Genomic DNA, 26,234 nt, shown 5'->3' on the forward strand with positions numbered 1-26,234 from the left:
AATATAAGTGTTCTTACATCCAGTGCAATTGTGTTCCCTTGGGTGATACGTATGTGCATGTGAGTGACCGCTGAATTGATTTTGTGTAGTGGTTCCAAAGGGAAATATATATTTTTGACATTTTTGTCCATGAGAAGTACCTTTGGGACAGTGCAGGCCCGAGCTACTGTGTTGCTGCTCTCTGGAGTAAGCAATATGTCTACCAAAGAGAAGTACCACTGGGACAGTGCTGGCGCGAGGCAAGACGCCATCCCAGCCACATCTGTAGCGCTTCAATGCTGTAGAGAAGACTATTCCACAAGGGGCGCTCTCGGAGTTTAATAACATATACATCCTTGTGCCAGACTTTGAGGCCCTTTTCACAAGCTGCATTTCGTAGCACATTAGTAGGCCTCGAATAGAACTGATAACACACTAGAAAATGCTGTTCCTAAACCACCCATATGTCCCGCCTCTGTCTCTCCTGTCTTTTTCTGTGCGGAGATCTCTTCCCCTACTATGGAGTCTCCCAACACGTTAAGCATACGAAGTAGTGATAAATGTGAAAGGGACAGCGGGTATTGGCTGGAAAATGGAGAATACTTACAACTGAGATGGAAGGGGATTACAGGATTAAGTCCAGCACAACACATGACCAGTCACAGGTACCGCAACACAATCCCAAAGAAAATAATGGAGGCCGGGTATATGGGGAGACCCCGTATGTTAAATAAAATATTTTGTTTTGAGTTTTAATTTACACATATAGCTATTTTAAATGTTATGTGATAAAACCATCAGTCCAAATAATTATAAATTAAATTGATATATTTAGTTATTTATAAACCATCTCATTTAATGAGAAAGTGTGCTGCAATATTACATTTTTACTTCTAGGGTAATAATAGATATTTTAAGTTTTTTTACATTTTTATTTTACATTAGCATATTTGTATTATTGTTTTAATAATAACCAAACTTTATTTTTTTTACGTATTCTTCCCCATAGGGACAACTCTGCCCTGGTGACAAAGATCTCCACCTACTTTTGAAAAGTTTTTTTTTTTAAGGTCGAGCCTAGCGCAGCGCGCATGCGCTGTCTGCGAGACTTTATGTAAGGGCTTTAGAAATCTCACCACACGCTCGCACACGCTTGTGCGTGTGCTTTTGGTTTTGTCCCAGGCTATTGGCCTTTGCGTGTGTCTTTTTAACAAAGACAGCACGCAATTGGGCAAAGGTGGGCGCATGTCCCGCCTTTGCTCCGCCCATGGCCTATAGCGTGCGGTTACCCACACAGGCACCATCTGGTTTGAATTATCGTGCCCAGACGCGGGCGCGATAATTGAAACCAGATGTCTCGCTGTGGAGCACGCCTGCGCACCACTCGTCTTTGCCTTACTGTGGGTTCAGTGGCATGGTTGCAGCTACGCCAGCGCTGTTGTCGGGCCGTTGCAGGGGTTCTCTGTGTAGGAGGGAGCAGGACAGCCTCATGTTGCGAGGCACGGCTGGTACTTGCGGCCACAGTAACAATGAGCGCCACTCCCGCCGCCAGCGGACGCACTGCTTGGCAACAGGGAAGCAACCTCGGGGAGGCGTGTCTCGGTGCAGGTTGGCGGGCGATGATCACGCCTTTCAGGACGCAGCACGCCGAGTTCTCCAAATGCCTTGAACCTGCAGCGGACGATTGGCGGATGAAGGTATGGGAGAAAAGCATGCGCCATCGGTGCTATACAAATAAACAGGGACATTCGTGTAGGATTGATAGTCCGGATCTGACCACGAGGTCTAGCTCCCGTATCCTTTATTACTTTCACTTTTCTCCGCTCCTCACTCCGCTGTCCTATCCCACATAATCGCCTTGGGTGGGAGTTCACGATGAATACACCCCTGCCATTACAACAGCGGTGGTGCAGCCCACCAAACATAACAACACCCTCTGGCTGGGAGCACACAGACCTCGGGAGTTCTGCTGGTCCTAGCCCTCAGAGAATGGGTGTCTCATCTGGTCTGAGCGCACTTTTCTTCGGCGGTAGCGCTCTCCTCCTTTTCTGCACGGCTGGTGCAGTCAGATTTCCTTGGGAGTCAGCCCCCTTTCCTCCCAGTGATATCAGCAGGCAGCCCTCAGAGGGCGCTGACCATTCCTCACACCTATATCAGGTTTGCTGCTTGAGCCCCGGTGACCTCGAGGTAGGCAGTAGCTGGCATCTACTCCTGTTGGGTCTCCAACCCAGTGCATGGGCCAAACTTCAGCACCACTACCCTTTGCCCTCTCTGCACTCAGGCCTCCTCTCTCTCGGGCGCAATACTGGCTTCTTTTGTGCTGTGACACTGTCCCCGCCTGGCTGGACTTGTGCTTCACTGGATTTTATGGGCCTCCGGAGGGCAATACGGTCTTCTCATCTCCTGCAGTAGTGGCTGCCTGCCACCAGGGGACGCACAGCTTTCTCAGCACTAGTGGTGGGTTAAAATGTTGAACCTGGTTACTGTAAAAAGAGTCCGGCTTCGCTATTGCCCACTCTCCTGGCCTGAGTAGGCGGGGTGGGGGGGGGTCACCGGGCCGTTATATTCACTCCTGGCTACTCTGCATTCAGGCGTTGAGGGGATCAGTAAGTTTTCTATTTGTTGCTGCACTTACAGGCGGCTTCCTGGCAGCATACTTTGGTGGCAGGGGCTCACTAGAGGGCATGCCGCACTTTCCATCCCGGTCTCAGCTCTCCTTCACAGCCGTGGTCTCCTCTGCAGCACAGGACGTGAGTGAGGGGCCGTTCCCGCTGCTACCCGCACTCTGTGAGTTTGTGCGGGGTGCTGTACAGAGTTATTTTTCACTAATGCTGCGGTCTTCCAACCATGTAGAAGGCATGAGCCTGGAGCCTCCAGGACGATCTCACCCCTCACTCTGCCGTCATGGGGTATGTGCGCGCAGTGGGCTCACTCTCACTGTCTCTCTGAGTGGGTGCCAGCATCCTGGCTCACTACAGGTTGCCGTGCCCGAACGACCTCCTACCTTGGGGGCCGCGCTGGAGGTTTGCATACCTGGCTCACTCGTTGGGAGGGCGCTGCTCCCCTCCCCTTTCCTCTCGACAGAACAGATGGTGGCAGGTGTGCGTGGGTAGCAAACGGGCACCTCACCAGGTAGGGGCATAGCATGCTGGGCTATGTCATACTAGAGCTGCAGCTGTAGGCTGGATCCAGACTGCCTGGTCACCAATGTGGAGTTGTGGGCCTTGGCCCACATGCTAAGTGGAAGAACAACACAGATGCTATTGTAATGGGTGCCAGAGGTTCCCAAACTTATTTGGCCTACTGCCCCCGTTTCAGAAACAAAATTAATCAGCGCCCCTTTGAAAATCTACCTTCCTTAAGCGAAAAAACAGAAAGATGCAATGACGAATTTGCTTTCTTCTATGTACATATATTTCTACCTAGGTCCCTACAAGGTCTCGCCTTTGGGACCTTATAAGTGTTTAGCCCTGCAACACTTGATGTTGTTGCACTAAGGATATTGTGTTGGATAACTAAACACTTATAAGGTCCCAAAGGCGAGACCTATTGGCTATCCCAATGCTTGTTTAAACTGGTTATCTATTGGTAACATTGCACATACATTTACCATATGCATATCGCATGACATCCATCATTCTCATGTGTACTTTTGAAAAGTTACAAGTAGGAAGAAACCTGTTCTAGCAAGTTCCACCTCTTGTTTGAGGGGAGTGGACGCAAGTACATCTGCACCTAGTAGTACATTTACACTCGGAAATGGAGAACAGCACAATAGTGTAAAGATACTACTAGGAGCAGTAGTAAGTAATATGAAAACATCTACATGCCTCACTTTTCCTTTGCGAGTAGGTCCCCATCCTTTTAGTAGTTTGTGGTGTTTACAAAAGTCACCCTCTCACTACAGTTGCAGTGTGGTTCATGCATTCCCTCTGTAGGCAGAGCATTTTTTTTTTTTAAATAAACGTATTTAAAGATGTTTGGGGAAAAAAGACTGTCATGAACCAGAACAGAAAATCCTTTGTACATGAGGCTCATGGTTCCTTACTCGAGACTCTTGGAGAGCTGTGGCTCAAACTTACTACTCTGACATAGCCCCTGAGTTACTGCTCATACAAACCAGCCAGAGCTGCAACCACACAGAGAAGCTGCCGGGTTACAGCTCATGCCAAAAACCTATTGGGTTATGAGCCCTACAAAGTAGCCGCCGCGTTGGAGTTCATACAAAATAGCAACTGAGTTACCCCTCACCGATAGTAGCTACTGAGATCACGGGCGTAGTTTAGTCAGTGAGATACGGGGGTGTTTATCTCGAAGTTCCCAACTTAAAAAGCAGTGTGCTCCAGGGTGGAGGGTGAGATGACCATGGTTTGGGATGGACCCTAACCCTAAGGTACAGGGCTTGACCTGATTTCCATTAGTGGGGCCTCTGATGTAGATTTTCGTCCGTCTGGGTGTAGGTTTGCTTCTGTGAACTCCGAGGAGCAGATATTGTTTACAAAAATATCGCCCGCTGTGCGTAGGATTTATATTATTAACTCCAACGGGGTCATACTCTTTTTGACAATGTTTAGGGCGTCGTGTTCATATCAGTTGATATTCGGACTGTGATATTCTGGTACCACACCCTGCTGAGCTGGATGCCAGCCTCAGTAGCTGCTGAGTGACAGCTTACCCGAAATAGCAACTTAGGATCGATTACAATGGCGGAAGGACCGTCACCGCCAACCCTGCGGTGGTGGTCCTTCCCACATCAGACCTCGATTTTACCACTGCCAGATTACGATGGCGGTGGGACCCAGACTGCGGCCGCGGCGGACGCAAAGACCATCCGCCACGGAACCGCCACAGGCAATCGTTCTGATTGCCTGGCGGAGCGGTCTGCATTCGCAAAATGGTGGCGGTGCCTAGCAGGCACCGTCCTTCAAATTACGATGCTGTCTTCGTCAGCCTTTCCGTGCTGGGTAAACCGCCATTGAAAGGCTGGTAGAGATTGGTTTTGTGGGCCCGCTGCGGGCCCCCAATGTGTTAGGGGGCGTGTTTGTGCACTGGGGGGACCCATGGAACACCTCTACATTTCACTGCACCAAGTGGCAGGCGCCGTGTGGTGCCTGCCACGTAGTGCAGTGAAATGCACGACATGTATTTTTAACATCGCGGAGGTGCTGCTGCAGCACCCGCAGCAATGTTAAAAGTGCAAGGTGCGACCGCCATGCTGGCGGTCGCATCCTAATTTGGTGTGCGGAACAACCGCATGTATTGCGGACGGTCCCGGTCGTCACCACCATGTACGTCCGCCATCGTAACCGGCCCCTTAGTTTCACTTGATAAAAAGTGGCTGCAGGGGTACAACTAATACAACACAGCTGCTGAGATGGGGCTCGCACCATAGAGCAACTTATTTACAGCTCCCACAAGATAGCTGCTGATTGCACTTCATACAACATGGATACTGGGTTACAGCTCACACAAGCTAGCTGCTGATTGCACTTCATACAACATGGATACTGGATCACAGATCATACAACAGAGCTGCTGATTGCAGTTCATACAACATGGATACTGGGTTACAGCTCACACAAGCTAGCTGCTGATTGTTGTTCATACAACAGGGATACTGGGTTACAGCTCACACAAGATAGCTGCCGATTGCACTTCATACAACATGGATACTGGATCACAGATCACACAAGATAGCTGCTGATTGCAGTTCATACAACAAGAATACTGGGTTACAGCTCACACAAGCTAGCTGCTGATGGCAGTTCATAAAACATGGATGCTGGGTTACAGCTCACACAAGCTAGCTGCTGATTGCACTTCATACAACATGGATACTGGATCACAGATCACACAAGATAGCTGCTGATTGCAGTTCATACAACATGGATACTGGATCACAGATCATACAACAGAGCTGCTGATTGCAGTTCATACAACATGGATACTGGGTTACAGCTCACACAAGCTAGCTGCTGATTGTTGTTCATACAACAGGGATACTGGGTTACAGCTCACACAAGATAGCTGCCGATTGCACTTCATACAACATGGATACTGGATCACAGATCACACAAGATAGCTGCTGATTGCAGTTCATACAACATGGATACTGGTTTACAGCTCACACAAGCTAGCTGCTGATGGCAGTTCATAAAACATGGATGCTGGGTTACAGATCACACAAGCTAGCTGCTGATGGCTGTTCATACAACATGGATACTGGGTTACAGATCACACAAGCTAGCTGCTGATGGCAGTTCATACCACATGGATACTGGATCACAGATCATACAACAGAGCTGCTGATTGCAGTTCATACAACATGGATACTGGGTTACAGCTCACACAAGCTAGCTGCTGATTGATGTTCATACAACATGGATACTGGGTAACATCACACAAGCTAGCTGCTGATGGCAGTTCATACAACATGGATACTGGGTTACAGCTCACACAAGGTAGCTGCTGATTGTTGTTCATACAACATGGATACTGGGTCACAGCTCACACAAGCTAGCTGCTGATTGCTGTTCATACAACATGGATACTGGGTCACAGCTCACACAAGCTAACTGCTGATTGCTGTTCATACAACATGGATACTGGGTCACAGCTCACACAAGCTAGCTGCTGATTGTTGTTCATTCAACATGGATACTGGGTCACAGCTCACACAAGCTAGCTGCTGATTGTTGTTCATACAACATGGATACTGGGTTACAGCTCGTACAACAAGCTGCTGAGTAAACTCACCGGAAGTAGCTGCTGAGCTGAAGCTCACACCAAAGAGCTGCTACTTTACAACTCACACAGGACAGCTATGAAGCTTCAGCTACTGAGTAACAGACCACAAAAGCAACTGCCGAGTTAGAGCTCAGTTACAACAGCTATTAAGTTACCACTACCGTGTTACAGCTCACACTCTCACACAGAACAGCATCTCAGCTGCATCTACTGAGCCGCGACCACTGTTTAAAAAAATCTATATCTCAAAATATATAAAATGCAGAAGAATTTATGAACTCCTTATTAGAACATTGGAATGTTGGAAGCTCCATTGAAAACAATGGAGTGCTCCGGGCTTATAATGGCTGGTGTAAGCCCGGAGCACCAACATTCCAATACTTCTTTGTTCACAGCTCTGGCTGTGAACAAAGGCTTCAGGGAACCCGAGGGGACCATCATTGGCCATCTAGTGCTTGTTGCGCATACACGCTTGTTTGCTGGCTGCACATTGAGTTTTTAAGCTCCCTGTTTTCTATCTTGGTTAACTTTTAGTTTCTTTTCTCCCTGCTTTTATTAGGGGGTTCCCCTCCCTGGCCCTCACTTGCACCTTAAAATTGTGGAACTTGCACCGCTGTTTCGGCGGGTCCGGGCTCACGGGGCTCCCGCGCGCACTTTGGCCGCCATCTTGGAGCAGGTTGGAACGCTCATTCGACATCCAGGTGAGCGCTCTAGTGCTCCGCCTGGTTAACCTATTTTAGGTGTGGGGTTTGTGCGGGTCAGCCTGGAAGAGGTGACCATCATTGGCCATCTAGTGCTTGTTGCGCATACACGCTTGTTTGCTGGCTGCACATTGAGTTTTTAAGCTCCCTGTTTTCTATCTTGGTTAACTTTTAGTTTCTTTTCTCCCTGCTTTTATTAGGGGGTTCCCCTCCCTGGCCCTCACTTGCACCTTAAAATTGTGGAACTTGCACCGCTGTTTCGGCGGGTCCGGGCTCACGGGGCTCCCGCGCGCACTTTGGCCACCATCTTGGAGCGGGTTGGAACGCTCATTCGACATCCAGGTGAGCGCTCTAGTGCTCCGCCTGGTTAACCTATTTTAGGTGTGGGGTTTGTGCGGGTCAGCCTGGAAGAGGTGACCATCATTGGCCATCTAGTGCTTGTTGCGCATACACGCTTGTTTGCTGGCTGCACATTGAGTTTTTAAGCTCCCTGTTTTCTATCTTGGTTAACTTTTAGTTTCTTTTCTCCCTGCTTTTATTAGGGGGTTCCCCTCCCTGGCCCTCACTTGCACCTTAAAATTGTGGAACTTGCACCGCTGTTTCGGCGGGTCCGGGCTCACGGGGCTCCCGCGCGCACTTTGGCCGCCATCTTGGAGCGGGTTGGAACGCTCATTCGACATCCAGGTGAGCGCTCTAGTGCTCCGCCTGGTTAACCTATTTTAGGTGTGGGGTTTGTGCGGGTCAGCCTGGAAGAGGTGACCATCATTGGCCATCTAGTGCTTGTTGCGCATACACGCTTGTTTGCTGGCTGCACATTGAGTTTTTAAGCTCCCTGTTTTCTATCTTGGTTAACTTTTAGTTTCTTTTCTCCCTGCTTTTATTAGGGGGTTCCCCTCCCTGGCCCTCACTTGCACCTTAAAATTGTGGAACTTGCACCGCTGTTTCGGCGGGTCCGGGCTCACGGGGCTCCCGCGCGCACTTTGGCCGCCATCTTGGAGCAGGTTGGAACGCTCATTCGACATCCAGGTGAGCGCTCTAGTGCTCCGCCTGGTTAACCTATTTTAGGTGTGGGGTTTGTGCGGGTCAGCCTGGAAGAGGTGACCATCATTGGCCATCTAGTGCTTGTTGCGCATACACGCTTGTTTGCTGGCTGCACATTGAGTTTTTAAGCTCCCTGTTTTCTATCTTGGTTAACTTTTAGTTTCTTTTCTCCCTGCTTTTATTAGGGGGTTCCCCTCCCTGGCCCTCACTTGCACCTTAAAATTGTGGAACTTGCACCGCTGTTTCGGCGGGTCCGGGCTCACGGGGCTCCCGCGCGCACTTTGGCCGCCATCATGGAGCGGGTTGGAACGCTCATTCGACATCCAGGTGAGCGCTCTCGTGCTCTGCCTGTCACGCCTATATAACACCATCTGCGTAGCGCAGCGGTCACGCGCAGCGGTGACGTGCCTTCGCTACGCCTGAGTCTCGCCAGAGTCCTGCCCGTCTGCGCCCGTCAGCGTCCCGGAGGCGACCGGAGCGGCGGGTAGGGCTCTAAACATCTGGAATGTGCCCCCCTGGGACACCAGTGCTGCAGTATTCCCTTGGGGAACTTCGCTCCTTTGACACCTTGGTCGCAGGCTGTCGCACTGTCTTTCCCGGACGCCATGGCGGGAAACGCGGCTGCCCTGGCTGTGGCTGGCGCCCTATCCGCTCTCAGGTATCACGCCCCAATAAGAACACCCTCAGTGTGGGTTATCGCTGCATGCTATTAAACACCAGGTCGGCATGCAAACATGCGCAAGACATATTTGAGCTTCTAGATACAGTGAAGCCACTATGCCTTATGCTTACTGAGACGTGGTGGGGTGAATTTTCCAATCCTGATGTAGTTACGGCAATCCCGCCGGATTATAACATTTTCAGGAAGGATAGAGCTAAGGGAAGGGGTGGTGGAGTGGCATTGGTGGTCAAGAAAGGCACGCCTTGTGTGATCCTGCCAGTGAAGGATATCCGAGGTTCAGAGACCCTCGCTTTTTCTATTACTCTGTCTCCACATCAATCTGTTAAGGGATTACTCGTGTATAGACCACCTGGTTTACCCGGTACGTTTTTTGAAGATCTGGACTCCGTGTTGTTGGGGCTGGCCCTGAAAGCGGAACATTGCATCGTGGCAGGGGATTTCAACTTTCGGATGGATGATCCGTCTGACCCTGCTGCCATTAAACTTTCTGAGGCTATGGCCCCGCTGGGACTGATTCCTCATTTGCAGGAACCTACGCACGAGAAGGGGCACACTCTTGACCAGGTATTCTCGTCTTCCCCTCTCGGGGCGATTGAGACTATACCAGTACTATGGTCAGACCACTTGCTGGCCAAATTTACGATCAAAGGCACAGTCAAACCGGTGGCTGCCTTGGCACAGCAACAGGGTCGTGTCCATAGGGCATATCATCGTGTGACCCCAGAGATGCTGGCTCAGGCTGCTGTGGATCATCCATGCTCCCTCTCGGGCGATCTGGATAGGGACTTGGAGACCCTGCAAGCTTGGCTTCTAGACAGGCTGAATGATCTTGCCCCGGAACTGACACCCCGCCTGACACCGAAACGGGTCTCTGCGCCTTGGTTCACCGCAGCACTGTCGGCTACGCGGCAGCAGTGTAAGGTGGCCGAGAGAGCTTGGCGGGCACAATATGATACTATAGCCAAGCTGACCTATAAAACGGTGGTCAAGGCCTATCACCGGGACATTCGCCTGGAAAAAAAAGCGTATCTTGCAAGGAGAATAGAAGCTGCTTCTAACTCCTGCAAGGAGATTTTCTCCATTGTGAGAGAATTTATTTCCCCATGGTCTAACACCTCGGATGAAAAACCGTCTGGTACCTGGGCTTCGGACCTTGCTGACTTTTTTACGAGCAAGATCCAACGCATACAGGACTCTTTTCCATCGCCTGGGCCCATGGGCCAGACTAATCCTGAAGCCATTTTATCCCCGTGGGCTTGGCCTGGTGTGACGCTGAGTGTGTTTCCTTCGCTCTCGGCTCCCGACTCTTTAGCACTAATGGGCAATCTTAAATCGGGTTCGCCCCTCGACCCATGCCCTGCTAAATTTTTAGCGAAAGTTGCGGAGGTGATTAATCCATTAGCAAACCCGCTGCTGAATCTTTCGTTGAGTCAGGGAGTGGTCCCGCACGCCTGGAAACAGGCGATGGTGATTCCATTGCTTAAAAAGCCAGGCCTAGACCCGAAGGCCCCGGTCAATTATAGGCCCATCTCTTTGTTGCCGGCTCTCACGAAGATTGTGGAAAAGCACGTTCAGGTTGTGCTCTCCAATTTTCTTGAGACCAACGAGATCTTGCACGCTACCCAGTCTGGTTTTCGTCCTCATCTCAGCACAGAGACTGCGCTCCTTGAGGTCTCAGAAACCATTAAAGGTGTCCTGGACTCTGGGGGCAAAGCCATGCTGGTGATGTTGGACTTGTCGGCGGCGTTCGACACCGTCCCCCATGATGCCCTTCTCGCAAGACTCTTTGAGATAGGTCTGCGGGGGACGGTGCTCGGCTGGTTTTCCTCCTTTCTTGCCGGCCGCCGGCAAACGGTCTGGGCCTCGCCAGTTTCCGCCGTGATGCCGCCTCTGGGAGTCGGGGTCCCACAGGGCTCTATCTTGAGCCCGACCCTATTTAACATCTTCATGACCCCGTTGGCGGCACTGGCGGAGTCGTATGGGGCCCAGATCGTATCCTACGCTGACGACACCCAGCTCCTCTTCTCGTGTAAGAGAGGAGGAGACTTTGATGGGGAGAGTATCAGGGATTGCCTTGGGGCTGTTTTTCAATGGTTCCAACTGAACAGCCTCAAGTGCAACTCCGATAAGTCTGAGGTACTCTTCTTTGGGTGCGACACTGAGCCAGACTGGCAGGCCTGGTGGCCGATTGATATGTTTCCTCCGTCCTGCTCCTCCCAAGTCGCCAAGAATTTGGGGGTTAAGATGGATAAGGGACTAACATTTAAAGCCCAGATCCTCGGGGTGTCGGGCACCTGCTTCGGCATCCTTAGGATGCTGCGGAGGTTCCTTCCCCTGCTGTCTGAGGAGCATAGGAAACTGACAGTGCAGGCTCTGATCGGGTCCAGGTTGGATTATTCTAACATTCTTTACCTGGGCCTGCCAGAGTATTTGCTGCAGCGGCTCCAAGTGGTGCAGAACGCTGCTGCCAGAGCAATCTTTGGATTAAATAGACGGGCCAGTGCATCTGGCTTGTTGAGAACCTTGCATTGGCTCCCTATCCGGAAGCGGATCGCCTTCAAGGCTCTGACTCTGGCCTACAAAGCTCTCCACGCGGTGGGAGCGAAGTATCTTCAAAAGAGACTGGTCTTCTATCAGCCGACCCGGTCTTTGAGGTCGGAATCTTTGTTTTTGGCGGTTGTTCCGCGCGTGAAGAGAGCTCGCCTGGGTGGCCGCTCTTTTGGACTGCTGGCGCCACAGTTGTGGAACTCTCTGCCGCTCACTCTGCGGGGAGCTACCAGCCTATTAGCTTTTAGAAAAAGCCTTAAAACCTGGCTGTTTACTCAGTAGTTTGTTTTTCTTGCATGTATTTGTCTGGCATTCTGTTTTTTCTTTTAATGGTGTTATGTTATTGTGTTGCAGCCTTCCTTTTCCAAAAAAAAAGCGCCGGGACACTCTTTTTGAGTAGCCGTGCGCTATACAAAAGAATAAATAACATAACATAACAACATAACATTTCATTCCCCTCGCGCTCCCTGAAGGCTTTGTTTAATTTGTTAGAACATTCTGCCCTCTGGTGGCAGAATTTTCTAATAGCCTTATAGCCCTTCGTAGCAGGGCTATACCGGCAATTAAAGTCCCGCTGCTTTGTTAAAGTCCCTCGACTTCGGCTCGGGCCTTTAACGCTGCAGCGGGCCTTTAATAGCCGGTATAGCCCGCTACGGCGGGCTATAAGGCTATATTAACAAGAGTTGTAAATCCCGTTTCACCGTTGCCTTTATCTACGTCCTCTCCCGGTCACTTGAAGTGTCTACGCTCCGAAATCACGACACATCTAAAGATTTACCTTACAGAAAGAGGGCGAATCATCTTGCACAAAATGCTCTTTATTGGTACTATTAAATAATCCCCTTTGTACACCCTCCTGTCCATTGTTTTAGTTTTTTTCTGGGGTTTAATCTCTATATTTTCATGTAATTCTTCAGGCTACATTGACGTTCGGAAAGGGGTGGTGATCTTTTCCCCAGCTACACAAGGAATGATCATAGGTAAGCCAGGAAATAAACGATAGCATCCCGCAATCAGAAATTACGATCTTTTTCTCTGTCTTCCCGGAGCTTGAGTCAAACTTGTCCATTGAGTGTACAACATTCACGCCTTTGACGCCGGAGCCAAGAACGACGCGCTTACCATCCAACCACATAGTCTTGGCAGTGCGGATGAAGACCTGAGAACCGCTTGTGGTGGGCCCAGCATTGGCCATGGACAGAACTCCAGGGCCAGTATGCTTGAGTGTGAAGTTCTCGTCAGCAAACTTGGCACCATAGATTGATTTTTCACTGGTTCCATTGTGGTTCGTGACGTCACCAGCCGGACACATGAATCCAGGAATGATCCGGTGGGCACAGGGCTCTGAAGGTCTCGGCTATCTTTGGCACAACATCATCACAGAGCTCCATTTTGATGCGTACCAAGCTGGCGTTATCAGCCATGATATCAAAGAAGACTTTGCACACCATGGTGATTATATGGGTTGAACAGTACTGGTGTTTGGGCGGTGACTGGAAACACAAACTAGGTCACTCCAAGATCTTGTACCTCTGCGTATATGTGCGGAGGAGGTAATGTGGGGGCACTATTTTGTTACAATGCTCACGCATGGGCATATCTCTTGTTCCAGGGGCAGTTACAGGGCAGTCTCCATAGCTGGTAACACAGTGTGCATGGTTGGTCCTTTGTTCTCCAGGCAGGATCCGTACAGACAAAGCCTGAATATGGAATCCTTGAATCCAGCCAGATGGGCATCTAGAGGCATAAAGAAGGTCCTGACCACAAGGTAACATGAAGGGAAACTCCATCTTGTGTTGTGTTTGCCAAGTCTGTGTGGAGTTGCCATTCAAAGCTCAAAGACACATCACATGTTTCATGCAGGAGTATGTCACAACTCATCACATGCACAGTGGTGTCTCGTAGGTTCATGGACACACCGCAGATCTCCGAGGACATCTTCTCTGAGACACATTGGTCATGTCAAGGTTGTGGCCTTGCCTCGTCACAGGCACTACCTATAAGGATAAATACCACTGTGTTCCTCCTAGAAGGGGTTGCTGGAGTGGGACACTGATGAACAGACATGTCTTCAGGCCCAAAAGGCATTCTCTTTGTGGGCCTGCGGGGAGAATGCTTGTTCGCCATACCCATTCTCTGTTACCTTTCCTGCCTCTTCTAAGAGCCATCAGGCTTTGCACAAGATGGTAGCCTTTCTAATCTCTCCTACTTCGTTCTTTCAAAACAGGAAGTGACTTATTTTGTTCTTCCCCAACTAACATGGCTTCCATCTTCTGAGTTACCTCTGCTGTTAGGGCAATCCTTCCTGTATGTCACTTCCTGCATCTTCCTTTTACTTACTTCCTGTTTCTGCCTCCATACGGAGTAGGTACCTATCCATGCCCAGTGTTGAACTGCTCTAGTAACGTTTTGGTATTGGGTTCTTCCTCCCTAGTTTGCCCCCAATTGTTCCAGAGTTGTCTCCTACATTCTGGACCTCTTCTTCTTCTCCCTCTCCAGGAATCATTCTCCTGTTGGACCCAGTCCTCTCCTACTCCAGTTCTGGGTCTGTGAGTGCCAGGCTCCTCTGTAATTTACTACCCTGTATATTACCGGCCTGTCTGGAGATTTTCATGCCAATTGGCTATGGCCTCCATTCTGTGACCCTTCTAAGAGACACCTGTTGCCTCCACTTAACACTCTGAAGTGTTTAGCAACACAGTGGCGCTCCGCCTGCCCTGACTTCTGGCAGCTGCAAAGAGAGAGGAAGGCACAGTTGTTCCATCCAGCCGTTGACATACAGAGAAGTGAAGGACCCCATTAATGGAGAACTGAATGGATTTTACACGAGGTTCAGTAGACCCCTCTTCTAGGGGTTCAGGTAAATACATCTGTGCCCGTTACTTGACTCTCGGCTCCCATGAACCATCAGCATCCTCATAGCTCATGGAGGAGGCCCCAGCCACTCTCGAATATGGGCGTGGTTCAGGGTTGTCCAACAGGGTGATTGCAAGCTGTCAGTAGTTCGCAGGCTACTGGGAACACCTCCTAAAGTATCTAAGGAAGTAAGAAACCTTTGAATTATCATAGACTCCCAGATATCAATGAATGCCCAAGTGGATACGTTAGCAAGAACAAGCTTCATTACTATGAAAACTCTGCGACGCATCTTCACCCACCTGGGATTTCCACTCAAGGTCCAGGCTACCATCTCTCTTGTACTGGCTAAGTTAATTACACCAATGGCCTCTACCATGGATCACCTTTATCAACCATGAAAAGACTACAACGGGTTCAGAACTCAGCTGACAGACTACTCCTACATGTAAAGCCACAAGCCCACATCTCCACTGCCTTGAGAACCCCACATTGGTTGCCAGTTGCCAGACGATCCACATTCAAGCTGCTTTGTATTACCCACAAATCGCACTATATGGAACAGAACCGCTTTCAATCAGGAATAAAATCACTAAATACATTCAAAAAAGAAACCTCCGATTCCACATTGGCAACTTGCCTCAAAACACCACAATACAAGAAAAAAACCCGCAGGTGGCGCATTCTTCTCTGTTCAAGCAGCCGAAGATGGAACTCATTCCCCTAAACACAAGATCCACGGACAACTGCCTTATCTTCAGACGAGTACTCAAGAGTTGGTTCTTTCCTACATACCCACCATACTCAAACATAAATATACAGCATATCCCTGTGTATAGACACATTTCATTTGATTACATGTATGTATATGGATGTATTTCTTTGTATAAATATGTATAATAATTATGTTTTAAATATATAAATATTCTTTAGCAGTCCAGTAAGAATTTATTAGGTGTAGATATTTATAGCACTTACTAGTCTGTTCTGGACTGAGCCAGTATTCTGTTCATTCAGAAAGTGAATGAGCAATAAAGATGCCATTAAATCTTGTTTTTATCTTGACACATTTGCTGTCTGTTCAAGGAAAGGGGTCAAATGTCAGTTTGTCTTTTTACTGATTACTGCTTGGAAAATGGAGTTTGTTTTTCTTTCTCTTGCTACAGTTGGAGGTTTTTGTCAAGTGCACTGTCTGAAGATGTCAGTTCTATTTCTAACACATAAAATTTGAATAGCTTGAATAGTAGAAATATTTCAAAATGTTATCAGGAATTATGAAAGCACATTTTTTGTAATTAAGAAATGTGATGCAAACAAAGACTTAAATAGGGGCACAACAATTCAGAATAATTTACTTGGCTGTGTGCAAATGACTCATATTTGCAGAAACTTGATTTCCAAACAATATTGTTTATACACGGTATAGTTTTATCAGTAAAGCCGCATGTCAGTGGGAAATGTTGTGGCCATTTCAATGTAAAATCTGCAGATTGCAAATGACAGTGTGCTAACGCTTAATGCTTTAGTTATGTATTCATTAAAAATTACAGTTTTTAAACAGGATTTAAAAGACATTGCTGCCCCCACCCTGATGACAATGCTGTTGATAAACTAAATAAACTAAGAGGCAAGTTAGTGGTCATGTGTAGTCTATATGTGGCTAGATTTGTATTATATATGGAGCAAAAGTTTAGTCTATTAAATTAAAGAAAAGAGTTTTTTGTACAGAAGACATTTTGAACGCTCATATTTCAAGGTGCTCTCAGACTAGATAAATGAAGAAAAGGGCGGCTCAGCGAATTAAAATATTTGCCCAGGTTCACATCATTTAAAACCTGTTTATGGGTCAAGATTATATAATTAGGTCGAGAAGATTATTTAAGTCACAAGACCTGCAGGTCTAGAAACATTTTCATGATTTTCCGAGGCCTGCTTTAGGTCTGCTTAACAAATGTACAAATTACTTATGGTTAAATATATATAGATCATTCTATGTTTAATGTGTGTATAAGTCACTGTATAGTTTTCATGTAAGTTACTTGATTAGAAATTTATGGTTCTCCGTTTATCTATAATAAAATGTAAATATTATCATATGTATTTTATTTACAATTGCTTCGCTATTGAAATATTGAAACAATATTTTTTTTAAATGCACAAATAAATTAGCTTGAAGTACTGCAACACTTGAAAGTCTGAGTTTATTAAATATAACTTAAATCTTGATATATTACCTTCTTCATACATGTACACCCTCTCTACGTATGTCTCTATATATTTATTAATTTACTCTTACTGTAAAAAAAAACTTTGAGTCTCTCCAATGCACTACCCGATGCTTCACCCTATACCTCTCTCAATATATCATCTACCTCCGCTCTGACCCATCCCAAACCTCATTCTACCACAATGATCTACAAAATAACCCTTTCTAGACTCCTCCCTCCTCTATCCTTCCTTGGATCACCCAAAACCTCATTTTACTACTATGATCTCCCAAACAAGCCTTTCTAAATTCTTCCCTCATGTATCCCTCCTTAGACTGATCCCAAAAACCCATTTTACTACTATGATCTCTCTAATCCATTTCTAGAGACTCTTCCCTCCTCTGTCTCTCCTTTGCCCATCCCAAACCTCCTCTTACTACTATGATCCCCCAATAAACACTTTCTAGAGGCGTCCCTCTCCTATCCCTCCATTATCCTTTTCAATCCAACTAACAGACTCACATGCCCACCGCTCAAATTAAATCCTATTTCCCTAGACTAATTTACTACTAATCCTTTTTGGGTTCTGGAGTATCGTGCTCCTCACCAAAAAGTGCTTCGACACCTCGCCTGGGGTAATAAGCGCTATATAAATACAGTCACAATTACAATTACATATTAAGGTACCAGTTGCAAGTTGTGGGACTGGTATCCATTGGTCGAGTTACAATCCCGCCAGGCTCTGAGTGGCACCGGGTGTGAGTTCACACCCGATGTCCTCCCCTGTAATTCTGTGTACAGATTGCTCTTGCTGAAAGCAGGAAACATCTGTGTGCAGAAACATGGCTGGAATAGGGAAATATATTCTGCAGTAGGCCCAGCAAAATCAGACCGTCCATGTTATTCCCCATTCCAGCCAGGAAAACGTAGCATAGCCCCATGGAGAGGAGGATGCCATCTGAAAGGGGTGCATCTGATCCCAGTAGCTCCGGCCTGCCTGCACCACGGTACTCATGACCTGCGCCTGAGTGGCTGTAAGTGTGCAGCAGTCGCCTGCCAATGCGGCACTTTAAAACAGTGTGTACCCGGTTCTGTGAGGTCGGGGAAACCAGCAGTGGAGAAGGCAGCCCACCCGCATGTACTTATCCTTCTGCCGTCAGTGCTGCCGGCTGCCACTCACCCTGCACTATGAATGGAGACGCTAATCGGAAAGACCTTCAGTGTTGCAGGAACAGGAGTTGTGCCCCTGTGCTGAGCACTAAGGGTTTGTTTCTTTCTTTCCCTTTCCTTCCTATCCTAGTTTCTCTGATTCTTACTGTCCTTATTGTTTCTGTCTTTTCTTTCTTAGTCTTTGTGATCTTTCTATATCTTTTACTTTCTTTCTTTTTTCTCCTCGTCATTTCTTCTGTTTCCATCTCTCCTTCTTTCCTTCCTTCTCTCGCCTCGCTTGCCTCTCTCCTCCTTGACGTTCTTTTTTCTTCACCTTTCCTTCACACTTCTTTTCCTCCTCTCCTTCTTTTTCTTCCTTCTCTTTGCCTTTCATTCCTTCACAGCTACACTCAATTCCTTTCAGTCCCCACTTCCTTACTTTTTTCCTCTCTTGCCTCCATTCTTTCCCTCCTCCCATTTCTTCCTTCCCTACCCCTGCGTTCCTTCCCTTCTTCCCCTTCATCCACTTTCTTATCCCCTTCCTCTCCTTTCTTTATCTCTCTTTCTTTCTTTCTGTCTCTTTTTTTCTTCTTTCGTTCTTTCTTTCGTTCCCTGACAAGTATTCTCATGAGCATGCTGTAGCTGCAGAGATGTGCTTACTCATACAGAGTGATGAAATCTGCATGTACATCCTTGAAGGTATTATAGCTTATGGTCCTAGTTAAGGATGCAATTTCTACTTTAACTAAATAACTTTCCGATTTGCTCATGTGTGAACACCCGCCAATGGACTTTTAAACATTGGAAACTACAATATCAATGCACATCACGATATATGTATGTATAATGATGAACTTGCATCACCCGAAGTGACCTCCTCCTCAACCTAGAGTCAGAAGTATGTGGTCAGTCACACCCTGCCCGAAGCAACTGATTGGCAGATCACAGTTGGGGGGACACGTAACCTTTAGACAAGCGTGCAAATAGGAAAACCCAGATCGATCCCACAAATAGGCCACGACACCACAATGGTCTCAGGAGATTGGTCCCCAATTAAACACGTTGCCCAGAGGGGTGCGCGACCCAAAACACCATGAACTCGGATGCCACACTAAGTTTGGAACGCTCAGCCAATCAGAACACAGCATTCACACTACACGCAGTGATCATGCACTCCCCATGTCAGACTTCTGGACACGCACACACTTGCTCTGCATTGTGTCGAGAACCATCTGCGTTACTTATCAAATAAGCAGATTTATGGCTCTGTGACTAGGTCCAGACTCCTGTTCTAAAAAGAATGCACAAATCGCTCTATTACACTTTTTGAAATGTATAAAATGACGACCGAATCCAATATACTTAAAGACAGTCTTCAGACCCCAACTCTGTTGCCTGCTCTCCCGGCTCCCGCATTTAATTAAACCAACTGTTCCTGTTTTGCCAAACGCCTCTTGTCTTTCATTCTTTCAGGTTAATTCATACTCTAGCAACAACTTCACGGAAGTTAGCCAGATAATCAAAGTCTTTCGGCCCTTACTCTCAAAATGAAAGCCGTGTCAACAAATGTATTGCATGATAAAGACACCAAGAGCCCTAGTGGGACACTTATATATCAGAGGTGATTCAGAGGTAGGGAACACAGGGACAAGACTGGTCCGTGGGGACCCCAGAGGTGAGCGTTTCTGATACAACTCAGAGAAAGACCTCTGTTTAATTTGGGGAGGGGATTTTAATGTGGGCCCAAGCACCCAGGTGTGTGGGGGTCAGTGTGGCTTATCAATGGAGGACGACATGCACACTTCTCATTTTGCACACACCCCTGTTGGGGAAATGTTAAACTTGGTTAAATATCCTATGGATTTGGGCTTTGTAAATAACCTTTGCTCACCACCCATAGTGTTTGGTAGTACCTTTAATGGTTGTGGGCTGTCTTCTATTATTGATTTAATTTTAATTTCTAATAGATACGCTGATAGATTGTATAATTTTAAAACTCACACGGTGGCCTTTAGTGACCACTTCCCTATTAGTTTTATTTTGAATCTGCCGTCTAGAGTGTTCTCCACTAGATCAATGCCCATCGAGCCATTACAAGATATTGTCATTAATAGACAAAATGGTTATACCATTAGACGGGCCGGAGTGGACACTTTGCAATTAACCATGTGCCTTTTAACACAACGTAAATCTGATTTTTTTAATAGCCTTGATGAGATGGCAACGGATATTAATATTTGCAATTCTTATCGTAATATCTCACTGGCTATTTAAACTAATCTGACAACAAAATCAAAAGGCACCCCAAGGGTAAGCTTGGCTAGTGTGACTCCCAGTGTAGTAAGTCACATGCAGCTCTTAAATCCTTGTTGCATGAGCCGAGGAGGGACCAGGAGGCAATTAAAAGGGCTAGGGCAGCGTATAAGCTGACCGTTAAAAAACGCAAAGAGGCAATTAGATCAGAACTGTGGCAGGCCCTGGAGAAAGCATCTGCCCTAAAGGATATGAAGGGCTTTTGAAGGCCGTAAATGCCCCATTCTAGGCCCCGAAAAATGTACCAGGCTTTGAAAACGCGATCGGGGAGGATAAATGGGTGTCCCACTTTTCAAATTTATATTACAACAACGCTACCCCCACTATTTGTGAGGATTCTAGTCCAGGTTCCGGAGGTTACCTCCCAATTTGCATTGATTTTAACATGGACGAGGTGATCCTGGCCATTAATGCTACTGTGGGAGAGAAAGCCCCAGGTCCAGACAGTATCCCAGTGGACCTCTATAAATCATGCCCCTTGCTTTGGGGTTCATTTCTAACCCCGGTACTAAGGGCCTGCTGCACTCAAGGCTTTACTCCGACCTGGACAGAGTCCACACTCGTCCCTATTTTTAAGAAAAGCGACCGCAACGACCCGGCCTATTCTAGGCCAATTTTACTGCTGGATTCCTTAGTGAAAGTGGCTGGGGGTGTCGTTTTAAGTAGTCTCCAGTCATGGGTCGAGGCTGTAGGCATTATAGCAGAGGTCCAGTATGGATTCCACAAAGGCCTTGGCACCGTGGAACAGAGCTTTAATCTGAGTCTTATAATGGGGAAATATACTAGGGCAAAAAAAGGGAGCCTTCTTTTCATGTGCTTTGCCGACCTGAGCTCGGCTTTGGATTGCGTCAACCACAAGAAACGTTGGCGCATCTTAGAGGACAGGGGGTGGAAATTCAATTAATTAAGTTTTTTTAAACACTCCTACTTAGAGTCCCGGGCCAGGGTTCGCTATGGTAGAACCGGAGAGCTTACTGGCAGCTTCACTGTTAGTAAGGGCGTAAGACAGGGATGCGTTTTGGCCCCCCTTCTCTTTACCCTCTATATTAATAGCCTGGGAGATACCTTATCCAGGGAAAGTTCAGACCAACCAAGGATGGGCAAACGGTCAATTGGAACATTGCTATATGCTGATGATGCAGTTTTGTCAGCCTGTAGCCCGATTGGCTTACAAAGAATTGTAGCAAACTTTGTATCTTTCATGTCAGATCTTGATCTCAAAGTTAATATTTCTAAAACGTTCGTCATGAAATGCAGTAAGCCCAGTGTTAAGTGTCGTGACATTCACATTAATAATGAAAAACGTAATTTTTCTAATAACTTTTCATATTTGGGAATTGTTTTTGATAACAAGGGTTCTTGGGCAATAGCTGCTAATTGCAGAAAATTGCAGTTTGCCAGATCTATTGGCGCTTTGATTAATTTCGCCAGGAAACTGGGAAAGCGCCCCAAAGACGACCTGCTGGTGATTTATAAAGCTAAATGCGTCTCAGTCGCCCTGTATGGAGCTGGTATCTGGGGCCATGTAAATGTGGAGTCTCGTCAGCAGGTCGAGAACGGGTGCCTGAGGTATCTCCTAGCTGTGCCAAATAGCACGGCCACGTACATCTGCCATGCCGAACTGGGGTTGTCGCACCTGTCCGACCTTATTAAAATTCAGCCAATTTTACTGTGGCACAAGGTGTGGACAGGAGCGTCCAGTGGACTTAACCGGGATTTTATAAAGGACTGTATGAACCTCCAACATGTAATACGTATTCCCTGGCTTGTATATATCAAAACCTTTATGAATGACATGGATCACCCCGCATTTTTTGACAACTCTGATAGCCTGTCTTGCGTTACAAGGAAGGAACTGAAGATATTATGTCTGAATCCTTTAGAGTCGATCAGGCTATCCTCCAACATTATGAAACCAATGGTCAGAGCCAATCAATTGCTTTTAACTCAGGTGGGGATTCAACCTTATCTATTATTTACTCTTAGTAACTATGATAGGCTATTACTTACGCGCTTACGTCTAGGCAACTTTCATAATTTGGTTACCTTCCCTCAGCCAAACGACTGGTCACGCCCTCTCAGTCTACGTCCTTGTGATGACATTGCAGTACAGTCAACAATCCACATTGTATTCTTTTGTAAGTTTTATATCTTACTTAGGAAAAGGTGGCTATTGCCTTATCTGAAAGTGCTGCTGTGGCCCTGGGCTCAGAGAGGACTGGTCCCTAAGGGCTGAGTGTGGGTGCTGCTGTGGCCCAGGGCTCAGAGAGGACTGGTCCCTCACGGCTGAGTGTGGGTAATGCTGTGGTCCTGGGCTCAGAGAGGACTGGTCCCTTAGAGCTGAGTGTGGGTGCTGCTGTGGTCCTGGGCTCAGAGAGGACTGGTCTCTAAGGGCCGAGTGTGGGTGCTGCCGTGGCCCTGGCTCAGAGGGGACCGGTCCCTAAGGGCTGAGTGTGGGTGCTGCTGTGGTTCTGGGCTCAGAGAGGACCGGTCCCTAAGGGCTGAGTGTGGGTGCTGCTGCGTGCCCCTGGGCTCAGAGGCGACTGGTTCCTAAGGGCTGTGTGTGGATGCTGCTGTGGTCCTGGGCTCAGAGAGGACTGGTCCCTAAGGGCTGAGTGTGGGTGCTGCTGTGGCCCAGGGCTCAGAGAGGACTGGTCCCTCACGGCTGAGTGTGGGTAATGCTGTGGTCCTGGGCTCAGAGAGGACTGGTCCCTTAGAGCTGAGTGTGGGTGCTGCTGTGGTCCTGGGCTCAGAGAGGACTGGTCTCTAAGGGCCGAGTGTGGGTGCTGCCGTGGCCCTGGCTCAGAGGGGACCGGTCCCTAAGGGATGAGTGTGGGTGCTGCTGTGGTTCTGGGCTCAGAGAGGACCGGTCCCTAAGGGCTGAGTGTGGGTGCTGCTGCGTGCCCCTGGGCTCAGAGGCGACTGGTTCCTAAGGGCTGTGTGTGGATGCTGCTGTGGTCCTGGGCTCAGAGAGGACTGGTCCCTAAGGGCTGTGTGTGGGTGCTGCCGTGCCCCTGGGCTCAGAGGACTGGTCCATTAGGGCTGAGTATAGGTGCTGCTGAGGTCCTGGGCTCAGAGATGACTTGTCCCTAAGGGCTGAGTGTGGGTGCTGCTGTGGCCGTGGGCTCAGAGAGGACTGGTCCCTAAGGGCTGTGTGTAGGTGATGCTGTGGTCCTGGGCTCAGAGAGGACCGGTCCCTAAGGGCTGAGTGTGGGTGCTGCTGCGTGCCCCTGGGCTCAGAGGCGACTGGTTCCTAAGGGCTGTGTGTGGATGCTGCTGTGGTCCTGGGCTCAGAGAGGACTGGTCCCTAAGGGCTGTGTGTGGGTGCTGCCGTGCCCCTGGGCTCAGAGGACTGGTCCATTAGGGCTGAGTATAGGTGCTGCTGAGGTCCTGGGCTCAGAGATGACTTGTCCCTAAGGGCTGAGTGTGGGTGCTGCTGTGGCCGTGGGCTCAGAGAGGACTGGCCCCTCACGGATGAGTGTAGGTGATGCTGTGGTCCTGGGAGCAGAGAGGACCGGTCCCTAAGGGCTGAGTGTGGGTGCTGCTGTGGCCCTGGGCGCAGAGAGGACTGGCCCCTGAGTGTGGATGCTGCTGTGGTCCTGGGCTCAGAGAGGACCGGTCCCTAAGGGCTGAGTGTGGGTGCTGCTGCGTGCCCCTGGGCTCAGAGGCGACTGGTTCCTAAGGGCTGTGTGTGGATGCTGCTGTGGTCCTGGGCTCAGAGAGGACTGGTCCCCAAGGTATGAGTGTGGGTGCTGCTGTGGTCCTGGGCTCAGAGAGAACGGTCCCCAAGGTATGAGTGTGGGTGCTGCTGTAGCCAAACACCCCTGGTCCACCCTCTGCAGGAGCATGCTTCGTCCTCTGCCACCATGTCCCCAGTGTAGGGGTGCAGTGTACCCTGGACTCAGAAATATGCGGCACGTGTCGCATGCTGCAGTGTGATGTGGCTGTGCGCGCCCGGACACCCCTCTTATGTCCCCGTCCCCGAGCCGAGGACGCACAGTCCGGCCTGGAAGCACTTTGCACATAATCGGAAGCGTTGTTTCCATGTAAACAAACATACCCTGCAGTTCAAGGCCTCGGAGAAGCCTTGAGTCACGCTGGCTTCACGCGTGCGATGGACGTCTGTGTTCTCGGAGGAGGAGGAGGGTAGAGCTGGGGCCTTCTGGCGTCTTTCACAGACACCAAAAGTCCAGTGAGATCGCAACCAAGCGCGCCCCCTGCAGGAAATCCTGAAAGACATGCCTCGTTGTCTCCTTCAAGGTGGGCATCTCACTCCTTAGTCATTCTGGTGGTCACTAGCGCCAAGACACTTTGGTATTTGCGCGCTTTGGGAACTGTTACTTCCCACTTACTTACTTTTCGGAGTGTTCTTCCGCAGTCGTTTCGCCCCCAGAGAGATCTTATAAACCCACTGCCTCGGTATGGCTAAGGGCTGGCTTTACCCCCACCCCCCCCTCCCCCCGACCTGTAAGAAGAGTCCTTCTGATGAGGAGCGGAGCAGCCAATCAGCTTTCTCAGTCTGTAGTGATTGGCTGCACAGTCCCTCACAAGCACAGCTGGATGAAGGCCAGAAGAGGTGCCTGCAGTCATCTGCAAATAGGATTACTGACATTGGTGCGTGTCAGTAGCCTTAGTTTTGTCCCTCACTTTCCTTTTGCACCCCTTCCCAGTGACTGTGCCTCGTGAACTGCGCAAGGGCCAATAACTGGGGTTATTGGCCCGCTCTGCAGCCACAGCTTCCCTTACATGTGTCTGTAGACCACGCCCAGGGTTCTTTTCCATGGTCTTTAGTTTGGATCAGCGCCTTCCCTCAGGGCTGCAAGATGGAGGGTACTGAATTCAAGGAGATGTTAGTAAGATGGAAACATCTGAGAAGGTTGTTCACAAGGAATGATGCCTCATTGTTTCACTCACTCTGTGGCCCATCAGGAAGGAGCATGGGTGACGGATGTGGGGCTCGCATGAGGACCACTGCGGCACTGGGCAGTGCTTATTTTGAGCCAGTAGCTTCCAGGTGCTCGGTACCGGCACTTAAATGTCCGCACCGGCACTTATGACAGTCTGCCACATGGTGGCATTGTTTGCTACATTTAGAGACGAGTACAAAAACAGTTATTTATTTTATTCCATGTACGTTAAAATGACTAATCCCTGCCACATAAGCACTTCGTATAGCTTTGGGGTCTGGAATAGTCTGAATTGTCACATTTGGAGGACTGTGATGGTTGGTAGTTCTGTTGATAGTGTCATTGACAGCGCTGGCGGGGGTAATGGGTGGTGCGAGCTGCCGTGGCTTCCTGATGAGGGCCGTGGCACATATTTTTTTTTCTTCAAATTAGGGCCTGTCGGTGGGCCACTGTGGCCTGTCTGCTGCAGTCTCGGAGGTCGGTCTCCAACCTGAGCCACAGAATCCAGACTTTAAACCACAGCCTCCTGAAAGGATGGGCACTAGGTGCCCACTTCACAATGGGCTCTATACAGCTCCCTCTTCACACAGCTTCAGATTGAAGATCTGCACCATGGTGCCAAGGCCACCCTTGAACCAGCTGGACCACCGGACACTCCAGTGCGCCGCTGGGATGCTCTGCGCAGGGTGTCATTCAGTGACCTGGAAACACTTCCCAAATAGGTTCAAAGCAAAGGCAGGACCCTTCCATCCACACCGCTTGCACAGTGTAGCGTATGACCCGCCCGGGCAAGTGCATTAGTGCCTCACAGAAGGGCAGTAAAAGCTACACAAATGTTACCATACAATGCACTGGTCTGGAAATGGGATTGCTTGACAGGCCGGTGCCTCTGACAGGGCAGTAAGGCTGGGGCAGAGTCATGCACATGCCAAAGAATGCATCGTGTGTACCCATGCTATACTGAGAACTAAATCCAGCCCAAGGGCACACGTTCAGTCCCACGTTGCACTGCACATACGAGCACAGCGCATGACCTTGTCCCTCTGTAGCGGGTTTGGGTAAGGTTCTCCCCTAAGCACAACTTTGGAAAAAAGGTCTTCAAACA

At 48.7% G+C, this 26,234-nt stretch overlaps 1 protein-coding gene and 1 pseudogene across 4 annotated transcripts in view; both read right to left on the reverse strand.

Annotated features, from left to right (window-relative positions):
- PRKD1 (protein kinase D1) overlaps positions 1 to 26,234 on the reverse strand; it is a 937,657-nt gene that overhangs the window by 833,684 nt on the left and 77,739 nt on the right. The window lies entirely within an intron of this gene.
- On the reverse strand, positions 12,611 to 13,148 carry LOC146799712 (peptidyl-prolyl cis-trans isomerase A pseudogene; annotated as a pseudogene). The gene has a single exon (XR_014968973.1). The product of XR_014968973.1 is annotated as a peptidyl-prolyl cis-trans isomerase A pseudogene (transcript).

This window comes from Triturus cristatus, chromosome 9 (assembly GCF_964204655.1).
Source record: "Triturus cristatus chromosome 9, aTriCri1.1, whole genome shotgun sequence".
Taxonomy (NCBI): Eukaryota; Metazoa; Chordata; class Amphibia; order Caudata; family Salamandridae; genus Triturus; species Triturus cristatus.